The 27,003-nt window shown below is 54.6% G+C and overlaps 1 long non-coding RNA gene across 2 annotated transcripts; it reads right to left on the reverse strand.

The window, feature by feature from the left end:
• Positions 1-4,354: 4,354 nt before the first annotated feature.
• Positions 4,355-27,003, reverse strand: LOC109492121. Of its 2 annotated transcripts, none has more exons than XR_006586575.1 (5): positions 24,661-24,796; positions 24,272-24,416; positions 22,175-22,329; positions 6,287-6,409; positions 4,355-4,840 (listed from the first exon to the last, which is right to left on the reverse strand). It is a non-coding gene; the product is annotated as an uncharacterized LOC109492121 (long non-coding RNA). The 2 variants fall into 2 exon arrangements; XR_002736351.2 differs by lacking the exons at positions 4,355-4,840; positions 6,287-6,409 and adding exons at positions 19,263-21,435; positions 26,882-27,003 and having other exon boundaries at positions 24,661-24,761.

Consider the following 27,003-nt stretch of genomic DNA (forward strand, 5'->3'; position numbering starts at 1 on the left):
TATTTTTTTTTTTCAACGTTTATTTATTTTTGGGACAGAGAGAGACAGAGCATGAACGGGGGAGGGGCAGAGAGAGAGGGAGACACAGAATCGGAAGCAGGCACCAGGCTCTGAGCCATCAGCCCAGAGCCCGACGCGGGGCTCGAACTCACGGACCGCGAGATCATGACCTGGCTGAAGTCGGACGCTTAACTGACTGCGCCACCCAGGCGCCCCGATTTTTGAACTTTTAAACTGCAAAAGTTTATACTACACAAGGATTTATACTAGAAATATGCAGACTTGCTTTTCGAGCGCCACATTCCGTTGTTTCTGAGACCCATCCCTGTCGATGTGTGAACCTGAGGTCCGTTCCTTTTCTCTGCTCCATAGTCTGCCTTTATGTAGCTCAACCACAGCTCGGCAGGCCCTGGACATTCGGGGTGTTTCCAGGATCTGAGACTCACGGACGGAGTTCTGTAGACATTCTCTTATACGTGTGTAGAGGTCTCTCTGGGGAAAACAACCAACGGGGTTGGGTTGGGTCGGACGGCTGGGTCACGGGTATGTGCATATCAGCTTTAGCCAAACCATCTCTAGAGTGTTCCCACCAATTTACATGCCCATCGGCCGTGAAGGAGAGAGTTCCAGTCTCCCTGCACCCCGCAGGTGCTGATGTTGTCAGGCATTTTTGGTTTTGTCAATCTGGAGAGTGTTTGGGGTGGGGGAGGGGGGTTGGTAATGTTCTTTAATTTGCATTTCTTTAGCGTTTCATAAGACTGAGCACTTTTTACACATCCCCTGGCCACTGGGTTTCCTCCCTGTAGAGGACAGCTCCGATCTATCACCCACTTTTCTACTGAGTTGTAGGTTTCGTTATTGATTGATCCGTATAAGGTTTTTTGTTTGTTTCGCTTTTACATTCTAGACGTCAATCCTTTGCCGTTATATGAATTGCAAATACCTTCTCACACCATGGTTTTTCTTTTGATTTGCGTTACCGTGTTTCCAAAGGCTCTATGACCCCAGAAAAGATTGATAACCACTTACATTAAGGTTCTGTAAACAGGAGGCAAGTGAGCTAGAAAACCTCACACTTTTGTTAAGCCGAGTGGCATTACAGTGAATTGAACTGGAAATCAAAAATGTTGCCTTAGGGGCACCTGGGAGGCTCAGTCGGTTGGGTGTCCCACTTCGGCTCAGGTCACGATCTCGCGGTTCGTGGGTTCGAGCCCCGCGTCGGGCTCTGGGCTGACGGCTCGGAGCCTGGAGCCTGCTTCGGATTCTGTGTCTCCCTCTCTCTCTGCCCCTCCCCTACTCACGTACTGTCCCTCTCTCTCAAAAATAAATAAACGTTAAAAAAAAGTGTCACGGGGACACCTGGGTGGCTCAGTCGGTTAAGCGTCCGACTTCAGCTCAGGTCCCGATCTCACGGTCCGTGGGTTCGAGCCCCGCGTCGGGCTCTGGGCTGCCGGCTCGGAGCCTGGAGCCTGCTTCCAATTCTGTGTCTCCCTCTCTCTCTGCCCTTTCCCCGTTCATGCTCTGTCTCTCTCTGTCTCAAAAATAAACAAACGTTAAAAAAAAAAAATTAAAAAAAAAAGTGTCACCTTAAAAGTCAAGATTCTAGCTTCTTTTGAAATACCAGACTAGCCGGGCCTGTGGCTCCTGCGTGGTGGGGGCCGCGAGTGGACACAGGGCCGGTGCTGTCCGTCACCCGAGTCCCTACGGCTTCCCAGACGCGAGGGTCCACTGCCACTTATCACCCTCGGGCGGCTTGGAGATTCCCTTCCACTGGCCTTTTCCAGTTGTGTATGTCATTTGTGGGCCTTTCCATGTGGTCAGCTCACTGTCCCTCTGCACTCACCACCCGACACTACTCCATCTACTCCCGTGCCTGTCATTTCTGCTGTCACGTGGATGCGTCCGGTAGGACCACGACTTAGAACTGATCTCCGTCCTGAGTCCTGAGCAAGAGGAAATTTCGCCTCATCTACGGAGCTGGTTTGATCAAGGCCTTTCCATAAGGACCTGGCTCCTTAAGGAGCGCGGAGAGGGAAGAAGGGCCCCAGAATCAGGTGCCATCGTCTGTTTGGGAGGACTGGTGGTGACCGATCAGACCGAGCCCATCGCCTTGATCCCCAGAAGAAGGAGAAGAGAGGGCTATGGCAGAGATACCTGGTTTCCTGTTTATCTGGGGACACCTCGATTCATATCGCATTTATATCCATTAGCGTGCTGAGCCTCGAAGGCCCAGACTCTGGGTGTCTGAGATAGAATGAAGTTATACAATGTGCTCCAGCTGGCTTTACACCCAATCTGGGAGGTTCGACAGGCCTGCAGCCAAGGGGCTCTTGAGCGCGGCTCATTTCTTGCACACTTACTCTGTACCAGCTGCTGTGCTGGGAGCTTTATGTGCAGCCTTATCGTCGCATCGACACAATTCCGCGTGGTGTAGCAACCCAGTCCTCATTTTCGGATGCAGAGATGGAAACCGTCAGGGTCAGGTGACCTAGCATCACGGAATACCGTAGGGGTTCCCCGCTCAGGCGTTGGGAGTTCGACCTGTCTGGGTCCCAGCCCTGGCCCCGTTGTCTGGGTGTTCCCGGACAAATTACTGTTCCGGAGCCTCGACTTCCCCGCCGATCAAATGGGAATAATAACACACTTACGGCTCAAGGTTTGTGTGAGAATCCGCTGAACGGTGTCGTGGAACATTTGGCACGGGACTCCCACAGGACAGGGATGAGAAGGAGCTGGGGTGCAAAGTCTAGTTCTCGCATCCCTGCCTTTCACCGTACCTTCTGCGAAAGCCCCCGCTCTCCCGTTCGCCACAGTCACGAAATGCCCGTTTCCTGCCCTGAACTGCCGACCCCTCCTCCCCACCCTTCTTCAGAGTCCTACTGTCCTGTCTAGGACACACAGACAGCTGTGGCTGGGCGGGCCCTGTGTCCATTCTGTGGGGCTGTGGGCTGTGGGAGGTTCTTTGGGGGAGCAGGGGGTGGATTTTTCTCCTGGGGTTAGTTCCTGCCCATCTTCACTGGAGAAAAACCGGGCGGGGCAGAAACATTCCAATTTCTCTTGGCATTTTCCGTTACCGTTTTCCTTCTCTCTCTGAGTGGCTATCCCATCAACACCAGGCCATCAGCGAAGACGTGGATGGCCGCGTTCCCACGACCAGTCGGAGCGTATAGGACCTGAGCTACAGGCCTGCAGCATGACGTGGAACTTGCTGTGTCGTCCTGGACAGATCTAGAAACTGGTCGTAGCAAAGCCCTTTCTGGCCTTTCCCCTTTTGCTCTGAAGTCTGACCGGCCCACTGAGGTTGGCCGCGTTGATTTCAGCCCCCTGCGCTTCCCTTTTGAGTTGCACCTTCTACAGAAGCCTTCCCCGCCTCCCCAGAACAGTGTGGGAATGAAGAGTGAGCCTTAGGGGTCCGGCCGCCTGGGCTTGAACCCTAGTTCTGCCCCTCACTGGCTGTGTGTCCTGGGGAAAGTTACTGAACTTCTCTGTGTTTACGTCCTTATCTTAGGACAGAGCCCTGTGCAGGGCGGGCATTCTGCCTTGGCTGTCACTCTCGTCGGAGTCAGGCTTGTGCAGGAAGCATAGGCTTGACTCTAGGTGTCTCTTGTAATCTCGCCAAGCCTGGTCTGGGTTGCCCCCCGGGAGAGTGGTTGCAGGACCCGCTTCCGGGGCGTGAGATCCGTGTGTCTCACAGGCCTCGTGCTCAGAAGGGCCTCCCGCTTGGCTATTCTCCGCTACTGCCCTCCTGAAATGCCCAATAACTTTTAAGCCTTTAGCACCAGGTCCTGCAAATCACGGCTTGCGTTTCTCTCTCCTGTCTTGTGCCTCACCTTGGCTGGACTGGGCAGCAAGGCCCGTGGCTGGTCCGACAGGGGCCACCATGCACAGAATTCTGGAGGCTCCCGCTGGCTGTCGCTCCCCAGCCGTGGCTGATTCACCAGGCTCTGGGCCTCCACGGGCACAAGGGCCACTGTCCCCCGCCAGGTGACGTGTGAGCTGTTTTCAGTGGAAACTTTTTAGCTTGGGATTCTGACCTCGGAGTGGGTTGATTTAGGCTATCTGCCGCCGTGGAACTGACCATAAATTTTCTGTGTATTAGGTGATTTCAAGGAAAAAAAATCAATTTTAATAGCAGCGATCAAAACTGTAGAAACCCACAACTGCCATCATGGTGCTGCTTTAGATCTGGGTTTGCAGGACAGGAAGGCAGAGAGCCAGAGGGCCCCCAGCACCCTGCTGGGGCAGGGGTGGGGGCGCGAGGGCGAGGGGTGGGGGGAGGGGACCCATCAGACTGGACCAAAGCCTCCTTGATAGCGGCTCTCCAGACGTAACATTTTGTGTTACCGCTAGTTAATCTTTAAGCCGGAATGTATTCTTTATTCAATGATAATTATGAATTGTTTCATAGCTAATTCATTCTCATGATTGAAACCCCAAAACCACAAAAGGATAGAGGGAGAAAAGTCTCCCTCCTGCCCTCCTTCCTGGAGGCGGCCCGTGTTCTCCGGGCTCTTGTGTGCTTCCGAGAGAGTTCATTTGTATTCGAGAAAAAAAAAACTATGTATTTATACTCCTATATTTCACCCATTTTAATACAAATGGTCACATACAATGTCCACGGTCTGCACCTTGCTTTTTCGTGATGTATCTTGGAGACAGTTCTTCATTCACTCAAGCTGAGTTTCTTTGTTCTTCTATATGGCTGCACGGTGGTCTGTTTAAAGGGCCCTGCCCTTATTCAACCGGTCTCCCTGGTTATGATGGATGGCAGGCTGTTTCCATTCTTTAGAGCTGTGCGTCTTGAACAAATTCTGTTCCCCCCTCGGCTCACCGCTGACACCTGTTTAAGGGGCAAATGGCGCTGTTCCTTTCGTCGAGCCTTCCTTACACGCTGCCTGTTACAGCTCCAGCCGATTTCCAGACGCGCTCCCTGGAGACACGGGCCCTCCTCTGTACCCTTCCCTTCCCTCTCCCAGCAACCTCCAGGAGTCCACGCTGAACCTCCATGGTCTACCCTCACCTCTCAGACACCCCCCTTTCCCTCCCCACTGCCACCTCCCGAGACCCAGGCTCCACTGTGTCGGGCTTGGACCCTTGCAGTACCTCTCCCTCCCGCTGATGGAAACCGCATCAGGTCACTCCCCCCCCCTTCCATGGGCGGATGCCCAGGAGATAAACCCCCAGCCCCCCCCACCTCCTGCCGTCGTCTCCCATGCGTTATCCCACAACCACACTCTGAGCTCTTTCCGGTCTCCGATTATATGCACGTACTGTGCCTTCTGCCTACGACACCATACCCACGTCAGTACATTCCTTCACCTTCCCGACGCCCACTCCCTTGAAATCTCAGCTTCCAGGGCACCTCTTCCCCAGGTGTTCTGAGGTCCCACCGACAAGCAGTCGTCCACGCAAGGTGGCCGCACGGCACCCGGTTCATTTCCTCACCTCATCCGTCCCTGTACGTAATGATACATTTGTGGCGTGTGCGTTTGGTTAGGGTCTGGTCCCCCCGCTATCATGTGATCTGTCTGCGGGCAGGGATGTGTGTCTTGTCCACAACTTTGTCTCTTGTCCTTAGTGTGGGACCTCAGCAGTGTTTGTCAAATGAATGCACGGTTCTGAGCCCTCCGTCTCTGCCAGCCCTGCACTCAGCATTGGACCCCCCACGTTTCCTAAACCAGAGGGGTGTGCACCTTCCTGGTAATATGACCCGATGAGGAAGGGCTAACTCTGCCACAGAGGAAGCCTGGAGGGATGAGGACCATTCCACGGGTGAGGGAGAAGGGAAAGGGCTTTCAGGCAGAGGGTATAGCCTGAGCAAAGGTGCAGAGACATTAAGCTCGCAGCCCGTCCGGGGAGAGGGTGTCTCCCAGCAGGGACACAGGTATGTGGTGAGAGGGGACAAGGCAAGCTAGGAAATTTTCCTGAGGTCCTGCCGTGGTGGGTCAAGGAGTTTGAATATTTTTGTTGTGTTTTATTTCTTTGCATCCCTAGCCCTTCTCTTGTGCTGGACAATACGGTGGGCGTGTAACGAAAAATCCCGGATGTAAACCGGTAACCCACGGTGTTACCTCTGTTTTACAAAAGGGGAGACCAATGGTCCCAGATTCCAAAGCGACTCGCCTTGCACCTGCTTACTCTCCTCGGTCGTATTTATTGGAAGCTCCTTGTATTCGTGAGGGGAACCCACGTTGCCGTAACAAAGAAACTTTCATTCCCCACCCCACCCCACCCCCACCCCCACCGCACCGCCCAAATTCGGTAACGTAAAGAACAAAGACCTTACCTTTGGGTGAGTGGATCCCGTCACTCAGTCGTTTGGTGACTCAGGTTCTCCCCATCTCGTTTCTCCACCATTCCCTCGGGTGTTGTAAACATCTACGGGGTGAAGCTGGGTCTCAGCCATGTCCTGTTTGTAGACGGAAGGGAGGTGACAAGAGATCGAGGAGGAAACGTGCCCGCTGTCTTAGAGGCTCCGTCTCAGATGGAGCACGCACCACTTTTGCGACATAAAGTGCAAGGCAAGAACTCTGCCAACTGCAAAAAAGGCCAGGAAGTGTAGTCTAGCCGGGCGGCTGGGTGCCCACCTACAATCCCACTACTCGGGAGGAGGACGACAATGTGTCTGGTGGACGATTAGCCGAGGAACCTGCCATAGCAGACCCCAGGTCACCAGGAGCAGGTGGCTGGAGGCTTGGCTGGTGGGTGACGCCAGGTCCCTGTGCTCTCGTCACTCAGGGCATAGAGCCATGAGCTTTGCCCCTGCCTCCTGCCGGGGAGAGGACCTTGGGGTTCCCCTGGCTGTGTCTGCCCATTTCTCTGCACGGTGCTCTCAGTGGTCCGACCCGGCCTCAGCCCCTCTGCTATCTTTCATTCTTGGCTGGCGATGGCTCTGAGCCAGACCTAGACCTTGGCCTTGCTACTCAGGAAAGAGACGTGCTCAGCAAGTTAAGCATCAGGGTCCATAGTCTAATGGTTCGTCGGGACTATGTGACAGGAGAAACACTTTTAAGCACTTAGAAGCAAATTTTGAAATACAGGCCATTAATTACAAATCATTATTATCCGGTGATTAACATGGGCCCCAGCTATGGACTGGAATGTTTGCGTCCCCCCGACCAAATTTATAAACTGCATCTTAAGGCCCGCGATGGTGGGATTAGGAGGTGGGGCCTTTGGGAGACGATTCGGTCGTTAGGGGGAGCCCTTGTGAATGAGATTAGTGCCCTTGTTATAAAGGAGGCAGGAAAGATCCCTGGCCCTTCCCCCACTGGTGGCTGAAGCTAGAAAGGACCGGTCCATGAACCAGAGGCAGGCCCTCACCAGACACTGAATCTGCTGGTGCGTCGAGCTTGGACCTCCAGAACTGCAAGAAATAGATTTCTGTTATTTATAAACCATTCAGGCTACGGGATACTGTCACAACAGCCCGAATGGGCTAAGACCAGTCCCCCAAAGACTTTCTTGCTAATATTGTAGTAGCCAAATAGGGGTCACTGTACGCACCCCAAAGTGATACACTTGCGTTCGAAAGTTCTGTAATATAAGTCCAAGCGGACTTTGATCGCCAATAGTATAAAACCTCATTAATATTAAAATTAGCAATAGCTAATATTTATTGAGCACTTACCGCGTCTGGCGCTCCGTAGCACCTTGTATAGCGTCGTCTCTCGTTTACTCATTACCACGCCTGAATGGAGCACTGTCATTAGCCCCGTTTTCAGACAAAGGTGCGGGGAGTTCGAGTGGTCACCTGACCAAGGCTGCGTAATCGGCACAGAGCAAGGCTAAGGTTTGATTGCAGCTCACCTCCAGAACCTTGGCTCCCGAGAAGCTGCTAGCCTAAGGATCACGGAAGTAACTTTCCCTGAAGACCTACAAGGTGCTACCCAGCTTCTTGAACCTGGTGGCACCCCTGGTCTGTCTCTCTCCCCATTTCAGCTGAAGAGATGGAGATACGGGAGGTCAAGTACACGCAGCTAGGGAGTTCTCTTGTTGGCCTCCCTCCCCTGCAGAGAACAGACGTTATGTGTGCCCTTGGTGGGGGGCTGGGGGGGGGTGACCCTCCTACATGGGCAACCCTTGGGATGCTCCACATTGCTGGGAAGGGAAACCTTGGCTCCTCTCCCCCTGAGAAAAGCCAGCAGGCCCTGAGATGGCCAGCAAATCTCCCCTCCGGCTCCTCTCCACGTCCGCAACCACCTGCCTGGTCCTTCCCGCCTCCTCTTGTGGATCCAAGGGCTGAAGATTTCCTCCTCATCCTCTCCCTCCCACCCCTCCCCTTACCCCTCCCACTCCAGCCTCTTCAAGCAGCCCCCCATCTTTCTGAAATGTTAGCAAACCAGGTAACGCCACCTTCTGCCTAGAGCCCTCTCACATGCCCAGTACCCTCGCAGTAAAGCCGCTGCTGGGCACCGGAGACTGCATGACCTGGCTTTGCCTCCGTTCCAGGCTGTTCCCATCTCCTCCTCTGTCACCCCCCTCCCCAGCCCCACGGGTGCTCCGCCGGCTGCAAATAAAAAGGGGGCGGGTGGAGCAAGGGCCTGCGAGCAAATCAACTTGGAAAATTCCGTGTTCTCTATGCGTTCTTGGAAATCAGCCCGGTCTTCCCCAGGTTTCTTTGACCGTGGCCGAAGGAATGTCCTGCACATCAGCTCCTTTGGGTCTGCTCCTGCGGCTGGATGGGCTCCCTTCCCTGCCCTGTACTTGCCCGCCTCCACACCTTTGCTCCTGCTCCCTTCGCCCACCACAGCCCTGCCCAGAACACCCTCTCTGACCCCCCCTCCCCCCAGGGAAACATTTCAAGGTCCAACTCAAAAGCTGTATTCCCCATGAACCTTCCTGATTTCACTCCACTTGCTTTCCTCAACCTGTAGCGTTAGCCTGGGCCTCTCCCTGACCTTGAATTGTAAAGCCAGCCAGGATGTAGGGTCACCTGTGGTCTGACTTTGACTCCTCCCTGAACTATGAGTTTTTTAAGGCAACGGACTGACGCTTAGCGTCCTTTCATATCTCATATGGGGCCTGGCACGTTACAGGTGCTCTGCAAACATTCCTTGAGCAAGAACTGAGAAAGGAGACGCAAGGTGTGAAGAGCAAAGACCCTGCCCAGCCCCAGCTCTGGTTCCCACGGTAACCACCAGGGAGGGACACCAGGGAGGCTCTGAGGCCCCGGGGTCGCCTGGCCTGACTCTGGGCATGGTGGACAGACCGAGAGGCTTCCCTGGCAGCTCAGGAGCAGGCGATGGGGACTCCAGTGCCGTCATGACAGGCTCTACATGTCCGGTCTGGGCGTCCTTGGAGAAACGTGTCATCTGTCATCTGCAGATTGGCAGCAATGGAGGGACCCAGGGTAAGACTGCCTCACTTATAGCAGGTTGTATCCATCCTTTCCTGAGTCCAGAAATTGCACAGATTTGGGCCAGGACCCAAAGGAACATATTCTGGGGGCCACGGGCGTGTGCCAGAACCAGGTGCCAAGCCCTGGGGCTCGCGTGGCCAGGCGGACAGTGGGAATGACAGAAGTAGGCAGGGCAGAGTTCGAGCTCCTCTGGGAGAGCCCGGCCCTGCCTGGAGGGGGCGCCCTGCTCAGTGCCAGCCTGTGAAACCAACAGAGAATAGGCACCCGGGAAAGCCAGACCTTCTGATTTGTATGTGAATCTCCTGATTAAAAAAAAAAAAAACTGCTTTGGGGCACCTGGGTGGCTCAGTTGGTTAGACGTCCAACATTGGCTCGGGTCATGATTTTGCGGTTTGTGAGTTCAAGCTTCACGTCGGGCTCTGTGCTGACAGCTCAGAGCCTGGAGCCTGCTTCGGATTCTGTGTCTCCCCCTCTCTCTGTCCCTCCCCTGCTCATGCTCTGACTCTCTCTCTCTCTCTCAAAAATAAATAAACATTAAAAATGTTTTTAAAAACATAAACATAGTATAATTATATACTATGTAAGAGTGTCCAACTTCAGCTCAGGTCATGATCTCGCGGTCCGTGGGTTCGAGCCCCGCGTCGGGCTCTGTGCTGACGGCTCGGAGCCTGGAGCCCGCTTCCGATTCTGTGTCTCCCTCTGTCTCTGCCCCTCCCCCGCCGCTCACAAATAAATACACATTTAAAACAGTTAAAACACTGGCTCAGAAACGCTAACATAGGTGAAAGCCGCATGTCAGTCCTGGGTTCAGCAAACGGTGCCGAATGTCAGCAGCACGTACCTCAGTTTTGTTCTAACGAGCACGTCAGAGTTGGGGCTCACGTTGGAAGTGGATGTCAGACGTGCACAGTAGCCACATATTCTACCCGAGGGGCTCTGTGCAGAGAGCCACGCGGCGGGTGCTGTGATGTGACACAAATGTCTCGGTCCTGTGTCCACTCACACGTTGGTGTCAGCAGCCCGCCCTGCTGACCTGCCTGGCTCCAGCCCCTCCCCTGGCACGCTGCACCTGCCTGGCAGGGAAGGGTCGCGTTCTTTCTCTCAGAGCCCGGTGGCCCCACGGAAGCCTTTCCGCCCGCAGCCAATGGGTTGGGGACGCACGTATGTCCTAGCCCAGGCGTAGAGGTGTGCAGCTCTAAGTCAGGGGCCGTGGCACCCACTGCCCGAGTCCCTGCCCACCAAGACCCCCTCCCATACTCAGCCCCGCTCCCTGGAGAAGACACCTGTCACAGTCTTCTTCTCCAGCGGGCGGAGGCGGGGCCGAGAGAGGCCTGCTGCTATTACGCGCATGACCCTTCACCAGGTGGTGTGGGGTGTGGGAGGGAGGTGACGTGGCTGCTGTGTGGTCCCCCTCTGTCATTTGTGTCCTCCTCTCCTGGTGGCAGGCACGGCTCCCAACCAACCTTGGAACTGAGTGGACTGGGTGACGTGTCCCCTCCCCCTGACCACCCTGCCCCCGCCTCCATGCTTGGAGAGAGAGAGAGAGAGGGGAGAGAGACAGACAGACACAGAGACAGCGCCGGGGTCATGGAAGATAGAGGGGCCCCGGCCCGGCCACTTACTAGCTGTGTGGGCACGAGCCAAGTGTACAACATCTCTGTGCCTCAGTCGCCTTCTCTGCAAAATGAGGGGGGGGGGGGGCCTGGGAGGGGGAGGGGAGCTCACATCTGTGGGCGCAGCAAGGCGGGCGTAGGGCAGGCCCGGTGAGCGCCCCCTCCTGCCCTCCCTGGTCCGATGCCCTTGCAGGGAGCGGTCCACAGGTCAGCACTCCAGGGAGGGGAGAGTGGGGGGGAGTGTGGAGAAGCCGGGTCTCCTCCCTGTCACCCCCCCCCCGTCTTTCCCTCCCCCCTCTCATTGCTCCCCAGGGCAACGGAATGTTCCCGTTTCTCAGAAGGGACATGGGCACAAGGAGCCCCCGTTGCTGACCTGCCCCTACAGGGCACACTCGGGTGGGCGGGTCTCCGGCAGGCCACCGCTCTCCGGTGCCATCAGCCGCCTCCTCCCCCCCCCCCCCCCCCCGCCCCATCCCTCCGTCTTCCCCACCTTTAGGCCCAGACTAGCTGTGTCCTCACCTGGTCGCCTTTACCCCGAACCTACCAAGGTCCAAGCTCCCACCTGCGACAATAAATACTCCCAGACGAATCGGCCCCGCTTCTGCCGGCGGGCTGTGCCGGACGCGTTCCGTGGCCTGTCTGAACCTCATTCATCTTTAAGCTGAGAATCATACCCCTCGCGGGGCTGGTACAGGTTGAAGCGAAATGCTTGTTCTTCACCCCCACACATGTTTCCTCTCCGTGCAAAGCCACTTCAGGGCCTCCAGACCTCACCGGGACATCAGACCTGCTTCCTCCTGCGGGGACGGTGGCCTCACTGGTGGTCCAGCCCTGGTAGCAGACTGTCCGGCCCTTAGGGAATAGTCTCGCCCTTCCCGTAGCTCTAGCCACTGTTACCAGGCCCAGGAGGGACAGGATTTCATTGATTTTCTCACCCACACCCTACGCCCTCCCTGCCCTTTCTCTCTACGGGGAACCCACTGTGTCGCAGAGAGAGAGAGAGAGAGAGAGAGCGAGCGAGCGAGCACACGCGTACCAGATGTTCAAGTCAGCCCGTTGGGGTGTTTGATCTCTGGCTTAACAAGTTCGGCCATCTTTCTTAAGAGAATAAAAGAGATTCAGACAGAGAAAGAGGGAAGGAGACAAAGAATGAGTGAGACAATGAGATACAATGAGCCAGACTCAAAGGAAGGTAGAGGAAGACAAAGCCAAAGCCGGAGCAGAGAGGGAGAGACAGACAGGCAAGACAGAACAGGGAACACCTTCTCTTGGAACCCCCCCTCTCGCCTCCCCTGGGGTTCTCGCCCCTGCTCAACCCTGCCTCCCCGGCCCCAGCCCCAGCCTCAAAGCCACCATATCAACTCTGAGTGATCACGCCCTCCCGTGGAGGTGACAGCCTCTCGCTCTGCGTGACAGGGCATCTGCTTAAGACTCAAGAGCCTCTGACAGGAGATGGGATGAGGAGCCCCCCCCGGGGTGCAGAGGGCCTGCTGGCAGGGGACAAATGGGCTGCCGGTGGGGAGCCCAGCACCCCCCCCCCCGCCTCCCGCACTCCTGGGTCTGAGCGGCCTTGCCGAGGCGCCCAGGGAGCCGGCCGCTGAGGCCCTCGCTGAGCATTAACTCTGCATTTATTTCCTGCTCTGCCTCTCCCTTCCCCCCCTTCCCCCCTTCCCCCCTTCCCGCTCCCCTCCTTTGTCTCTGGGTCTTCGATTTCCTATTTGAGAACGGTTCCAGCCCGTGCCCCTGCTGAAATCCCAGCCTCTGTAACCAGCGAAGGCTGTTTGGAGCCTGTGAGTCAGAGACCAGCGCTGGTTTTGATTTTACAAAAGCAAAGCACCTCCTTATAAGCCAAGGCGGCCGTGAGACATCTAACCGCCTGTGATATTTTAAACCATGCATGCGTGCACAATAGCCCCCAACCCCTTCCCGGCCTCTGGTGGGAGCGTCAAACCTGCGCGGGTTTTATTATTATTGTTATTTTTTTTTTCTGGCTAAATGTTTTTTAGGTCACTTCCATCCACCCCCACTGCGCGCTCCTATGCAGGAAACGCCATGAATTCCATTCCAGCCCCGGAACCTCCACAATTAATGGGATCACTGGAAATGCACCAGGAAGGATGCTGGGGGCGAGGGGGTCTTTGTCTCCTTGGTCTCCGGGCGGAGAAGCTTCTCGCCAGATGAGAAGCGGAGCCCCTCCAGGCCCTGCGGCGCTTCGGCCGCAGACGCTGATCCCGGGTCCCCTGGGAGCCCACCTGGGGCGGGCAGCCCGGACGCTCTTTCTGCTCTGCCCCGCCACCCTCTGGAGCTGTCTCTTTCTATAATTCTCTTCTCGTCCAGTCTATTAGCGTTCTCCGGCAGGCTCTGCCCAGTTCAGCCGCATCTCCTTGTCTAGTTTATATTAGAAGAGAAAGCTCTGGCGTGGTTTCCCCTCACCTGAGGAAAGAGATGCCTCTCTTTCTCAAGACACTCAGAGCCTTTGATGAAGCCCAAGAAAGACTTAAATTATAATGAAATTCAGTCTTTGAGAGATGAGATTGCCCAAGAGCGCTTCTAACTGCCTCGTGAAAAGGGCTTGGCTCTCCAGCAGTCAGCAGCTGGGCACCAGGGCCTGCCCTGCGTGCCCGCAGGCGGGTCTGCAGCTCGGCTCCTGCCTGTTTCTCCCCTCCCCCCCGCACCCCCCACCCCTGCACGGGCTATTACAGTAGCCGGCCCAGCAGCAGCCTCCCGCCTGGTCTCCCTGACGCCCCTGCTCCGACCACATCCCTCCTCCTCCGAGGCCTTCAGTGGATCCAAATCCCCAGCGCAAGCACCCCCTCCCCTCCTTCCCCAGCCTTCCCAAACCTTCCGGTGGGGGGGGGGGGTGGACTGTACCATCTATCGGACCTCCGCACAGCCGTGTCTGTAGCCCGGTAAAAAAAAAAAACCCACTTTCGGGGGGCTCCTGGGTGGCTCGGTGGGTTCAGAGTCTGACTTCGGCTCAGGTCATGATCTCACGGTTCGTGATATCGAGCCCCCGTGTCGGGCTCTGTGCTGACAGCACGGAGCCTGCTTGGGATTCTCTCTCTCTCCCTCTCTCTGCCCCTCCCCGTGCACTCTCTCTCTCTCTCTCTCAAAAACAAACCAATAAATAAACATTAAAGAATGGGTACTAAGTGCCAGGCTCCACGCCAGGGGATAGACACGTAGCATAGGGCTGACCAGAAGAAAAGGTCCCCCAGCACCGGGGAGCTCAAACTCATTCATTCGTTCCTCTTTACCGCCAAACACCCGGAAAAGTTGTCTCTGCGGGTGTCCCCAGGTTCCCTCCCCCCACTTTGTTTAATCGCAAGCCAGCCACTTCCATCCCGTCCCTCCACTGAACCTCCCTCACCTAAGACCTCCAAGACCCCACGGGTCCCTCTGCGTGCATCCCACCTGACCCAGCTGCGGCATGGCCCGTAACTGGCCACCGCCTCCCTTTTAAATCACTCTTTGGTTTCTGCAGGTGCCACTTTCTGCTGGCTTTCTTGCCACCTCACCGGTCACTCCTGTCCCCCTCCTCTGTGGGTTCCCTCTTCGATCTTGTAATGTTGGGGTATCCTTGGTAAAGTCATTCTCGGGGCCTCTTCTCTGCAATCACTCCCATCAGGACCTCGTCTGCCCTTTGGATTTAAAATTTTTTTTTCAACGTTTTTTATTTATTTTTGGGACAGAGAGAGACAGAGCATGAACGGGGGAGGGGCAGAGAGAGAGGGAGACACAGAATCGGAAACAGGCTCCAGGCTCCGAGCCATCAGCCCAGAGCCCGACGCAGGGCTCGAACTCACGGACCACGAGATCGTGACCTGGCTGAAGTCGGACGCTTAACCGACTGCGCCACCCAGGCGCCCCTGCCCTTTGGATTTTAAACAGTGTCTCTAGGCTCACAACCCCCACCTTTGTATCTCCAGCTCAGACCTTGCCCCAAACCCCAGACTCAAATATCCAACTGCCCAGCCAGCATTTCCTCCTCCTCTTCCCCCTCCTCCCCACCCTTCTCCTTCTCCTCCCCCTCCTCCGCCTCCTCCTCCTTCTTCTTCTCTTAAGATTTTATTTTTAGGTAATCTCTATACCCGGCCTGGGGCTCGAACTCACAACTCCGAGACCAAGAGCTGCAGGCTCTACCGACTGAGCCAGCCAGGCACCCCCTGCCCCGAGTCAGCATTTCTTCTTAATTGACGTCTGATGCCCAACTTGTCCAAAATGTGATTCCTAAGCTTTCCCATAATTCTGTCCGTCATGCAGCCTCCATCAACGTGGTCAGAAGCAAGTCCGCGCTTTGGGTTCCTCAGGCCAAAACACCCAGCTGTTGTACGGGGCTCCTCCCTTTTGCTCACATTTCACACCCATCAGAAATCTTGCTGACCCTGCCTTCAAAGCGCACCCAGAATTCCCACCAATGCTCCATTTCCACTGGCGCCATGGCGGTCCAAGCCAGCATCCCCCGTGTGGATCTGGTAGCTTCCTCCTCGCTGGTCTGCGCCCAGCAGGTGACGCGCCCCTGTTGTATTCACCTCTGCTGGAAACCTTCCCATGGCTCCCATCTTGCTCAGAGCAAGAGCCTGCAGGAACCTTGCGGACGGGGGCCCCACCCCTGCCCGGACTCCCCTCCTCCCTCTCTTCCCCATGCTTGATTCTTTCCAGGCATGCTTCTTCTTCGGCCTCTTTAACTTGCTGGTCTTTCTCCCTGGGACACTTTTCGCGCTGATACCTACATGGCTTTTTCCGTCACCGCCTTCACATCTGTGCTCAGATGTTACCTTCCCAGTGACGCCTCCCCTGAGTGTCCCGCTCAGAACCGCCCTGCCCGCTCCGCAGGCTCTGTCCTCTTCCCTCCCTTCTTCTGCCTTCGGCACAGCACTCGTCACCGTCTAACGTGCTACCTAGTTATTTGCTCTTCATTTGCCTTCACTAGAATGTGGGTCGGGGGAGTGGCTTGAATTGCGTCCCCCCAAAAAGACACGTCCGAGTCCTGAGCCGCGGTGGCTGTGTTTTCGCCTTACCTGGACTTAGTCTTTGCAGATAAAATTAAGTCAGGGATCTGGAGATAAGAGCATCCTGGATTTAGGGTAGACCCCCCCAAATCCAATGGCTGTTGCCTTATCAGAGAAGACAGGGAGAGACTTGACACACAGAGACACAGGGAAGATGGCACGTGAAGATGGGGACAGACAGCGGATGATGCGGACACGAACCAAGGATCGCCAGGAGCTGCCAGGAGCAAGCAAGAGTCTCCTCCAGAGCCTCCCAAGGTAGCGAAGCCCTATCCACACCTTGAATTTGGACTGCTGGCCTCCGATCTGGGAGATAACACCTTTCTCTTGCTCTAAGCTGCCAAGGTGGTGGTGTTGCCTCAGTCCTAGGAAACCAAGGCAGGAGGATCTTGGTTCTGTTTTCCCCTGCGGCCCAAGCTCCAGCATGCCGCCAGGCAGTGTGGTCACGCAGCACACGACTGGACGAGTGTCCTTCCCCACAACACGGTGCCCGTGCTGTCAGGGAACAAAGGGGGACAGGCATGGTCTGCCCCCACCCTCAGCTCTGGGAGCAGCACAGAGCCAAGAGCCCTGGGGACCCTGAGCAGCTGGCACCTGTACCCCCCGGCCCCACTCCCTCATTTGCAAAATGAAAGGAAAAGTTCTGCATCCTGTGGAGGTCCTGGTCGAGGGGATCAGATGGTACGCTGAGTCCGTGCCCCCCCCCCCACCGCACACTGTCCTCCTCTCTGAACTCCGGGAAGCCCCCATGCTTGTCTGCCTCGGAGAGCCACTCTTCACGGTTTTTTATCCAACAGCCCTTAACGATATGGGAAGTATCCGTGCTGTATCGTTAAGTGGGAAAAGGCTGGTTACAAAATTGCATGTGCATTAGCTCTGCTTGCAAAAAGTGGGCATGAAAGCACCGCCCGTGACCAGAGGGAAACTCTAACTCAAGTGCCCAGAGCCCAGAATCCGAATCGTTCTTTGCGTTCCCATTGGGTGTTGCTCAGAGCCCATCCAGCGTGGGCAGCGGGGAGGCCCCTCTTGCCTGCCTTCGCCCCCTCCTTCTCATCTCCCATCCTGCCCTCAGTTTCCGGAGTTTTCTTGTATTTCCTTCTGTAATGCTTTGTGAGTTTCTCCATAAAAGTCAGGCACCTCTTTTGCTTGGTTTATTACGAGGTACCTTTCAGGGTTGTCTTGAGGTTTTGAAAGGAGTCTTTTTTCCCCTGTACAGTTTTTATTTGTTTGAGTGGCGCCTCGTTCCGGACACACCTTCTATGTTGGCGCCTCCTTGGAGCAGTCCCTGACTCCCCTTCCCGGCACCCTGAGCGTCCCCTTTACGCCTCTCCCAGGTTTTTATTTTTCTTTGCTTAATTTCTTTATTTGTGTGCATTTCGCTAATGCAAATTATCCATTCATGGCTGTCTTCTCTCCAGGACTGTGAGGTTTAAGAGAGGAGGGATAGGGTCTGTCTTTTTTTTTTTTTTTTTAAGTTTATTTATTTATTTTGAGAGAGAGAGAGAGAGAGCCGCATGAGTGGGGGAGGGACAGAGAGACAAAGGGAGAAAGAGAGAATCCCAAGCAGGCTTTGCGCTGTGCTGTCAGCACAGAGCTCAACATGGGGCTCGATCTCATGAACTGTGAGATCATGACCTGAGCCGAAATCACAAGTCAGATGCTTAACTGACTAAGCCACCCAGGCGCCCCAGGGTCTGTCTCAATCCCAAGTACAATGCCAGGATTTAGTGTAGAGCCTGGCACCCAGTGGGTGTGCAGGAGGGTGTGGAATGGGTCTCAGGCACACACCCAGGGGTGTAGGTAGGTGTGTGTGTAATCCAGGCTCGGCTGCTCCTGCTTGTAGGGATCTGGGTTCATCACTTCACTGTTTTGTGCTTTAGCTTCTCCAGTGACAAAGGGCGTGGCTTCTGGGTGCCCTTACAATGCTAACACCCTTTGGTTCCATGAAGAGAGGGCGAGAAAGGGTCAGAAGCAAGTTGCTTTCCACAAGGCACGCTCCCACATGTAAGCAAAAACTGACGGAGGGTTTCCAAGTCGCCAGCTGGCAGTTATGTTAAAAAGCTAAGCCATGATAAAGAACATGTGGAACCTGTCTGTCTGTCTATCCATCTATCCATATAATGGAATATTCCTCAGCCATAAAAAAGAATGAGTTCTGGCCATTGGCAACAACACGGACGGACCCAGAAGGTACGATTTTTTTTTTAATTTTTTTAATGTTTATTTATTTTTGAAGGAGAGAGAGACAGCGTGTAAGTGGGGGAGGGGCAGAGAGAGAGGGAGACACAGAATGCGAAGCAGGCTCCAAGCTGTCAGCACAGAGCCCGACGTGGGGCTCGAACTCACGAACTGTGAGATCATGACCTGAGCCGAAGTCGGACGCTCAACCGACTGAGCCACCCAGACGCCCCTAGAAGGCATAATCTCAAGTGACATAAGTCAGACAGACAAAGACAAATACCATATGATTTCACTCGTATGTGGAATTTAAGAAACAAAACGAACACACAAAGAAAAAAAAAACAAAACAACAGACTCTTAACAGAGAACAAACTGGTAGTTGCCAGAGGAGAGGTGGATGGGGACATGGGTGAAATAGATGAAGGGGATCAATGCCCTTGATGAGCCCTGAGAAGTGTATACAATTGTTGACTCCTACTGTGCCTCTGAAACTAATGCAACACGATGTTAAATATACTTCCAAAAAAAAAGATTTACCACGTCTTTTTCTCTGACGGACCGACTTCAGATGCCCTCACACCTTCTGCGGGGGTAGAGCCCTCCACTGGGAATGGAGATTCCTGGCCAACACCCAAGGGGAGGTTCAGCATTCCACAACAGCTGAGCAGCTATTCCCCAGGAAGGGTACCACGGGAAAATAATAATGGCGACTGCATCATCGACGCTGGACTTGGTCTTTGGCCGAACCGTCTTCTCATCTTTTCTATCTGGGGCTCTGCCCTCCAGCCTCCAAGTCCCCCACCCCATTAAGAGGAGTTTTGAACTGATTACTAAGAATGAATAGTGGGGCACCTGGGTGGCGCAGTCGGTTAAGCGTCCGACTTCAGCCAGGTCACGATCTCGCGGTCCGTGAGTTCGAGCCCCGCGTCGGGCTCTGGGCTGATGGCTCAGAGCCTGGAGCCTGTTTCCGATTCTGTGTCTCCCTCTCTCTCTGCTCCTCCCCCGTTCATGCCGTGTCTCTCTCTGTCCCAAAAATAAATAAACGTTGAAAAAAAAAATTAAAAAAAAAAAAAAAAGAATGAATAGCAACACAACTGAGACCTAGATACTGAGCTTGTATTACAGCGAACGCTCTTACTCATTCTAGAAGACTGTAGATTCTTGGGCAATTTCTATATAGCAATGCAAATGAAGTCAGTTTTACTTCTTTTGAATTCTTACACGATGTACTCATTTCTTCTTTCCTCATTGTGTTGATTAGGTCTTCAGTTCAATGTGGAGCAGCGTCAATGATAGAGGGTATCCGACCTCACTCCTGACTTAAAGGAACTAGGCCTAACGCCTCATCCTTGAGTGAAATATTTGCTTAAATTTCTTCATAGATACACTTCATCAGATTAGGGATGTTCCCTTTCCCCTTATTTCACCAAGAGTTTCTGTTTTAATCACGAATATGTGTTCCATGATATTAAGTCTCTTTCCTGCATGTTTTGAGATGACGCTCTGATCTTTCTCCATTCGTCTGTTCGTGTGCCGTGTCGTAGAATAAATTTTCCAATATCGAGCTAACCCTACATTCCTGGGTTAAACTTTACTTGATCATGATGTACTTTAAAATATGAATTGCTGAATTCCATTAGCTAATATTTTATTCAGAATTTCCTGTCCCATTTCATAAGTGAGCTCGGTCTATAATTTCTTTTTCTTGTACTGGAGCTATTTTGGGGATCCTATGACATGGTACTTTGAACATCAGGTAGCACTGGAAATTTTTAGATATTTAACAATCTGCACAGAAGGCCTCTCGTCTGGCTCAGGGAGGAGATACACCTGTGCAAGTGGGTCGGCCTGCCCACACAGGACAGTAGGAGAGGCTCCTGGGGGGCGCGATTCAGGATTCATCCATGATTTTGAAGGCTCTTGGTTCTCAAGAGTCCCATTTAAGACACAAGGAGCCCTGAGAGTGGATCACAAGCTGATTTCAGGATTAGCTGCCAACCCAGGAGACGGGCAGAGAAGGGCTGTTCCACCTGTCTGACCAGTACCGGGACCATTCCTGCTGGGGAGATATCACATTAGATTGCGGTATCCTTGGCGACCAAAGGAGTACATGTCTATGTTCTTCACCGGCATATGGAGTAAGGTTGGGGGCGGGGGGGCAATGGTTGAACTCTTTGAACCAACAGGTCTTCTTCTAGCCAAGTTGTTCTAACATAAGATCAATAAGAAATATCATTTTATCCCTAGAAGGCGTTTGGGGGGCGTCCAGAATCCTGGCATAGTCCCAGCTTTGTCCCCAAGCAACAGTTTGCGTGCCCCCTGGAAATGGGATGGGATCCCCTTCTGAGGCCCCCAAGAATGTTGAGGTTGTAGAAAGAGCCTTGGTGTCTGGAGTGGGAGACTGGGATCAAGTCCTGATTCCACTTGCTCTCCGTGACTCTGAGTTCTCGACCTCATGTGTGAGACACGGATGATTACACTCCACCTTCTAGGATTGTAATACTGATTAAATATGACAAAAAGCGCCGAGGGTCGGTCTGGTACGCAGTCGCTGCTCAGTCCATTCCCTCAGTTTCCTGGGAGGTTGAGGGCAATTACACAGCGTAAAAGGAGTCACAGGGGCAGAGCTGTGTCCTGCTGCCTCAGGTGGAGCACTGAGCTCCCCGGTGCGGACTTGAAGTCCCAGCGGATCCAGACCAGGGCCATCTGGGAGGAGAGCCCGCCTGGCCCTGGGCATGGCTCTGTGACAGGGCGGACAGGGACTGCGTGACCAGCTGCTGAGTGCCACGAGAGCCTCAGAGAACAGCTTGGCTTGTAAACTGTCAGGAGCCAGAGCAGGAGCAGACCTGGGTGTTGGGGAGGGACGACTCCGATAGGATTTCCCATCGGGAGTGCGGCGGGTAGCAGACTCTGACGCCTTGGGGGTGAGTTCAGAGCAGGGTTCCCTGCGATCGCTCCACCTGCTGCCCTTCCCACGGAGCATCCATTCTGGTGTCCAACCCCCCATCCTCTCCCTTCCTCTCCTCCACCCACCCTCCCCTCATCTGTGTGTGCATTAGATTGTCCCCCGACTCATTCCCTCGTCACGCCGCCATCCGTCTGCCCATCCGTCCAGCCGTCTGCACGTCCAGCCATCCTTCCACACATCTGTTGACTTCTCTCTCAATAGGTACGGTGATAATAATACAAATTACAGTGGCTGATGTTTCTTCAGGCCTCCTTCGTGTCAGCCACGGCTTCCCAGGTATACCTTAGCCCTGGCAACAAGCTAAAAGGGAAGTTCTAGTATTATTTCCATTTTAAAGGTAATAAAACTAAGGCCCGAAGAGAATGATTCGTTTGCCCACCGTCACACAGCCAGAAGACAAGGGGATACTAGAGCTTAGGTGGAAGCCAAGGCATCTGGCTCCAGAGCCCTCGCTGCTAACCACAGTGCTAAATGGCCTTCCAGATACCACCCAACACCATCCAGCCAGCCTCCTGTCTTTTTAGCCATCCTTCCACCCATTGACCTCCCAGCCCCAACCTCTTTATATGCCCCCACCTATCCTCTCCGCTCTTACCCACCTTCATTCCCAACCAGTCTCTCCATTTCCTCATCTGCTGTGCCGTATACCCACAAATCCACCCGTCCACTCGCCAAGTCTTTTTTTTTTTTTTTTTTGCACTACCTACCCGCCCGTCCACCCAACAGCCATTTACTAAGTCCCTTCTCTGCTAGTGATGATGTCTAGAGATGCTTAGTCTCCGACATCAAAGGGCTCAGTTACTCTTTGGGGAGGCACACTGAGATAAAACAGTGGGGTAACCCAATGGGATACGTGCTAAGGGAGGAGGAAGCCCAGGAAGCTAAGGTGCACAGGGAAAAGGGCCCTGCCTGGAAAAATCCAGGAAGAATCCCCAAGGATCTGGAGACTGATTTGGATGGGTCACAATGATCCAGGTGGGAGAGATGAGAAATGGCCTTCCAGGCAGAAGGCTCCTTCTTTGCAAAGGACGATAGTCACCTGGTAGATGGTTCCAGTAGATCGCAGGAGACAGTGCTTGCCCAGCCCTGGGCAGCCCCCTCTGAGTTCGTCAGTGGGATGAGGACAGGTCTAGTCAGGGGCCGGCCACAGTAGGGCTGTGGGCCAACATCCGAGCTGAGACTCGGGGCAGCTCTCTGGAAGAGAAATCCCAAGTGCAGGGTTCCTTTAAGACCCACTTGCTGTCTGGCTTCCCCCAGAGCCATCCCACGTTTGCTATTCTGCGCACTTTCTGTGTATTTGCAAGTTCTGATTGAACAAACACTAGCTGGGGCACAGTGAACCCAAATAATTGTGTGCCTGTCAACGGTACATGTTAATTGGAGAGTTGTAGAGTCCGCGGGACGGGTCACAAGGGAGCAGCCAATTACTCCGTGTACCTATTTGAAAGGCTCCCGCTCCCGGAATCCTGACTGGCATTAGAACACTCGTATTGGTCCGTGCTATTGATTTTCCTCCCGCCTCAGTTGATGGGCTCGTTAATTGACAATTACCTTTTTCCCTGTGTTGGGAGAATTGACCACAGGGACCTGAAGTGTTCAGTTTCGTTGGAGCTGAGCTGAGCCTGTACCTGTTTAACCTGTAACGAGTCCCAACAGCCAACTCTGGGGAGCTGGGGCCTCCCAGGAGGAAACAAGGATGTTGGGCGGGGGTGAACCTGGGTCCTAATGGGAGCAGACTCTGACGTCGAGCCTGCTGGGGCCTGCACAACAAGGGCTCACGGAGCGAGGGTGGACCTGGGTGAGACTGGGCCGAGCCTGGGGCTAATATGCAAAGCTCCCAATGGGACGACCGATTCACATCTGGCTCCAGTGGGCAGTGAAGGAAGGAACGACTGTTTGCTGAGCAACTACTATGTTCCAGGCACTTTTTTTCTAATCGGAGCCCCCCCACCCCGCATCAACTTTTAATACTACAGATAAGCTATACATCTGTTTATATATTGTATGAGTGCTTTATACATTAAAAAGTAAGATTTTTTTGTAACCCCCCCCCGGAAGCAATTGTTGCGCCCTGAGTGGGGGGGGACATTGTCTCCCTGAAAATGTATGGTATAGAGAAACTAAGGCAGGAGCCCTTGGTAGGGGTGGGGTCCCACTACTCCAGATACTTTGGGTCTGGATAATGAACCGTGATCAAGGGTGAAGTCTTAGGCACTAAACTTGGGTTCAAATCTCTGCTCTGCCACTTACCGTTTGACTTAACTTCTCTGAATCTCAGTCTTTTTATTTGTTAAATGGAGCAATAGGACTTCTCCGACATCAATGAGGTAATGAATGCACGTGAAGCGCTTAGCACATAGTAAGTTCTCAGCAAATTGTAGCATCTGTTGTAGTCATTACTTCCAGAACCCCACTGGCTAGGGGGACAGAAGTTCCCGGCGTGTCCTTTGCTCGTCAGGGGCATGGGCCATGTCTTACTGGTCACAGTGACCCCAGCCCTGGCCCTTGCTCCCGTGTGGACTGTCAAACAGGTTCACTCTGGCTCTGAGCAGGCCGAGCCGCAGGAAGCCGGTCAGGGACACAACAGCCGATCAGCACCTGGGGGCCACGTGTTCCTCTGGGAACACCATGTCCCGCCACCAAGAGGAAATTGCTGTTTTAGCCTCTGCAGATGTCTGAGCGACTTCAGAGACTTCCTTAAACTCCTGCCTCTCTTAAGTGGCCCTGCCAGCCCCTGCCCGAGGCTGACCCGAGGTGCCCAGGTCTGATGTGTTTTGCTTGGATGAGGGAAAACCTCCCAGACCGGCCTGGAGGTCAGAGTCGCTGGCGGGGCATCAGGAGCTGACCTTCCTAGCGGGCCACGCCCCTCAGGCCAGGCCAGGCCCACATCTTACAAAACCTTCCCCTTGCAAAACCTTCCCCGGGGTTTTGCCGCTGGGAGGTAGCACGGTGGGTCTTGCCCGTTTTTTTTGTTTGTTTGTTTGTTTTTTTTTGTTTGTTTTTTTTTAAGGGCTAAGGATTTTAAATTCAAATTCAGCGAAGAGCCACCGCCCCCCACCACTCGCGCTGGCGGCTCCGAGGCTCTCCAGTCTCTTCTAGGTTTGTGAGTTTCCCCACGGCCTGCACGGAAACCCACCTTATCACACGCCGATCCGCCAGGCACGAGCCCCGGACTTCGCTTGGTCTGGTGCGCTGGTTTCCAATGATTTTTAAGCTCTCTATCCCTTTCTCCAAAGGAAAACTATGCGGAAGCCCAAGTGACATGGCAGAGGAACAAGTACCTGCAACAGGGAACAGGAACAGAAGTTAGCCCACGAGTGAATGTCCCCGATCTCTTCCCCTCCCACGCTCTTTGCCTCCTAGACAGCCCTGCAGGTGCCCTGCTCTGGGCCGGCCATCCCTGTAGCTGGTGAGAGAGAGAGACAGAAAAGCAGAAAAAGCCCGAAACCTGGTCGCTCTCCTCCCTCCCCGCCCCGCCCCGCCCCCCCCCAATCCGGAAGCCCCAGGGCGCAAAGGGGAATTTACCAGTTCCTGGTGAGAGGGGTTCAGACCCCAGCCCAGCACTCGCTAGCTGGGTGACCCGGGACAACTGTCTTCACCTCTCTGAGCCTCCTCCGCTTAGTCATCTAGAAAACAAGGAAGAGAACCATGGCCGCCCGCCTCTCGGCTTTGCCAGGATGAATTTGTGAACAGAAAAACAAACCCCGAAAGGCTGTCCCAAGAATTGGAAAAACACCTCGAGGAGTTTTGTGTCTTTTTTTTTTTTTTTTTTTTTTTTTTTTTTTTTTTTTTAAGGTTACAAATAGCAGAAGCAGCCCCTCCATGAACTGTTAAGGAAGGCAAGCCGGAAAATCCAAACGTCTTACGTTTTACTTGGCGGCGGGGCGGGAGGAGGGGGGAGGGGGGGAAGCACTAGTGTCCGCCCCCACCCCCAGCCCCCCCTCCATGGAGCAGACCTTGCTCTGTGCTCGCCTCTGAACATTGAGTTCTCTGGGCCTAAAATCACTGAGTTTTCAAACTGTTGCTGTTCTGGTTTGGTCTGTGAAGGCTGATTCTGCAGAAGAGCGGTTTCAGCCCCTGGGTCTGCAGCGCCGAAGCCCCTCAGAAGCTTTGGTGGGGGTCGGGACGGGATGGGGGGAGGGCACACGACTACCACCAGCACCAGGTTTCGGTATTGCCAGAGGGCATCCTCCCCTGGAGGCCCTTCCCTGACACCAGCCTTCCCGGGGGAGGTGACAGTGGAGAGGCAAAGGGCCCTCATTGTGCTGAGGGGGAGGGATTGACGTCCCCCTGGCAAGGGTCCTGGGAGACCCGTATGAGGCCTGGCTTTGTTCTCATGCCAATCACCGTGAAGGAGGCTGGGAGAAGGGCCCTGCGGGGTAACCCTGGAGCCCCCGCACTGCCTAAGAACCAGCAGAAGGACGCCAGCGGGGCCAGACGGAAGCACTTTGTTTTTGCGATTTGGAAGGGAGGATCCCAACAGGAAACCAGGGACTGTAGGAGTCTCCTGTTGCCAGGGCCTGTGCGAGACTCCTTCAGTGGCAGCTCACTGTATCCTCGAATGACTCTGTAAGGCCGTTACAACGGCCCCCTTCTCCAGATGGGGCAGCTGAGGCTCAGAGGAGTTAAGTGAGCCACCTAAGACCTTCCCCCACCCAGTTAACGACCGTGGTGGAGGCAGGATGGTCAGCAGCATAGAGTGAGCTGGTGGGGAGAGGGCAGAGGGAAGGAGACTTCCCAGGAGCTGTGCAGGCCTCAGAATTCATGTGGCCCCCCCGGGTCAAGGTGACGTGCGCCAGTTGGCTGATCTGTCTAGCGGGGGGCACCAGCCAGCCAGCCGACCCTGGCTTACCGGGCACATGCTGGGGGGATGGCTTGGCGCAGACCGAGATGAATAAGACTGGACCTGATCTTCAAGCCCAGCACGGTCTGCACGACCAAGCAGGCCACGGGCATAAGCGTAAGGCAGAGTGACCACTGTCATTATAGAGGGGTGCGTGGGAAGGGCTGTGGGCCGGAGGACGGTCACCAGCGGGATCAGAGGAGGCCGCTGGAGCCCGGCCATGAGAAAGAAGGGGAGAAGGAGTGCTGCTTTGCTCTAGCAGAGCTCCAGCCCACGGGATCGTGGGCCACATGGTATGTTACTGCTTGCGTTTCACACGGGCCCTGCTAGATGGGAGGTTTCCAGCTGGTTCTTTCTTCTTTCAGTCTGCTCTCGGCCACGGTGTGGTCTTTTCCTTCATGCCGCCACCACCACTCTAGACGCCTAGGGCCCCCCACCTTCTGGTTGGGGGAAGGTTGGGACTCGGAGTTACCCACCCATCCAGGTAGGTTGGAGGAGGGCTGGGCAGTGTCTGGGCACAAGGGCATCACTCCGGACCAGATGCTTGGTCAGTGACCTCTGAGCCCGTCCTCGGTGGTTCACACAGACAGTGATGGGAAAGGAAACTCGGGGCTCATGTGACCTCCCCGAGGCCCCCTGATGCTGATGACAGCCTCCCTGCTCCCGCTGGGGCTCAGGGTGTCTCCATAACCCAGTCTCCTTGGTCGTTCCCTTCTCCCTCCTGTCTCTTCTCACCTCACTCTGCAAGGATGCATCCCAAAGCGGTAGAGAGCCAGGACTCTGGAGCCCAGCCTACTGGGCTCGAGCCCCGGCTCTGAACTAGAGCTGTTTGCCTTGAGGCAAGTGACTTAACCTCCGCCTCGATTTCCTCATCTGTAAAGTGGGGATAAGAATAGGGCTTACCTCTTTGGCTCGCTGGGAGGATTCGTGCCAAAGCACATGCTTTTTCTGAGACTCCACACTGGCCTCCAGGAGATGAAATGCCACACCGGTTATCCTCAGGGAATCCTCGGCGGGGGGGGGGG

This window comes from Felis catus, chromosome D1, assembly GCF_018350175.1.
Source record: "Felis catus isolate Fca126 chromosome D1, F.catus_Fca126_mat1.0, whole genome shotgun sequence".
NCBI lineage: Eukaryota > Metazoa > Chordata > Mammalia > Carnivora > Felidae > Felis > Felis catus.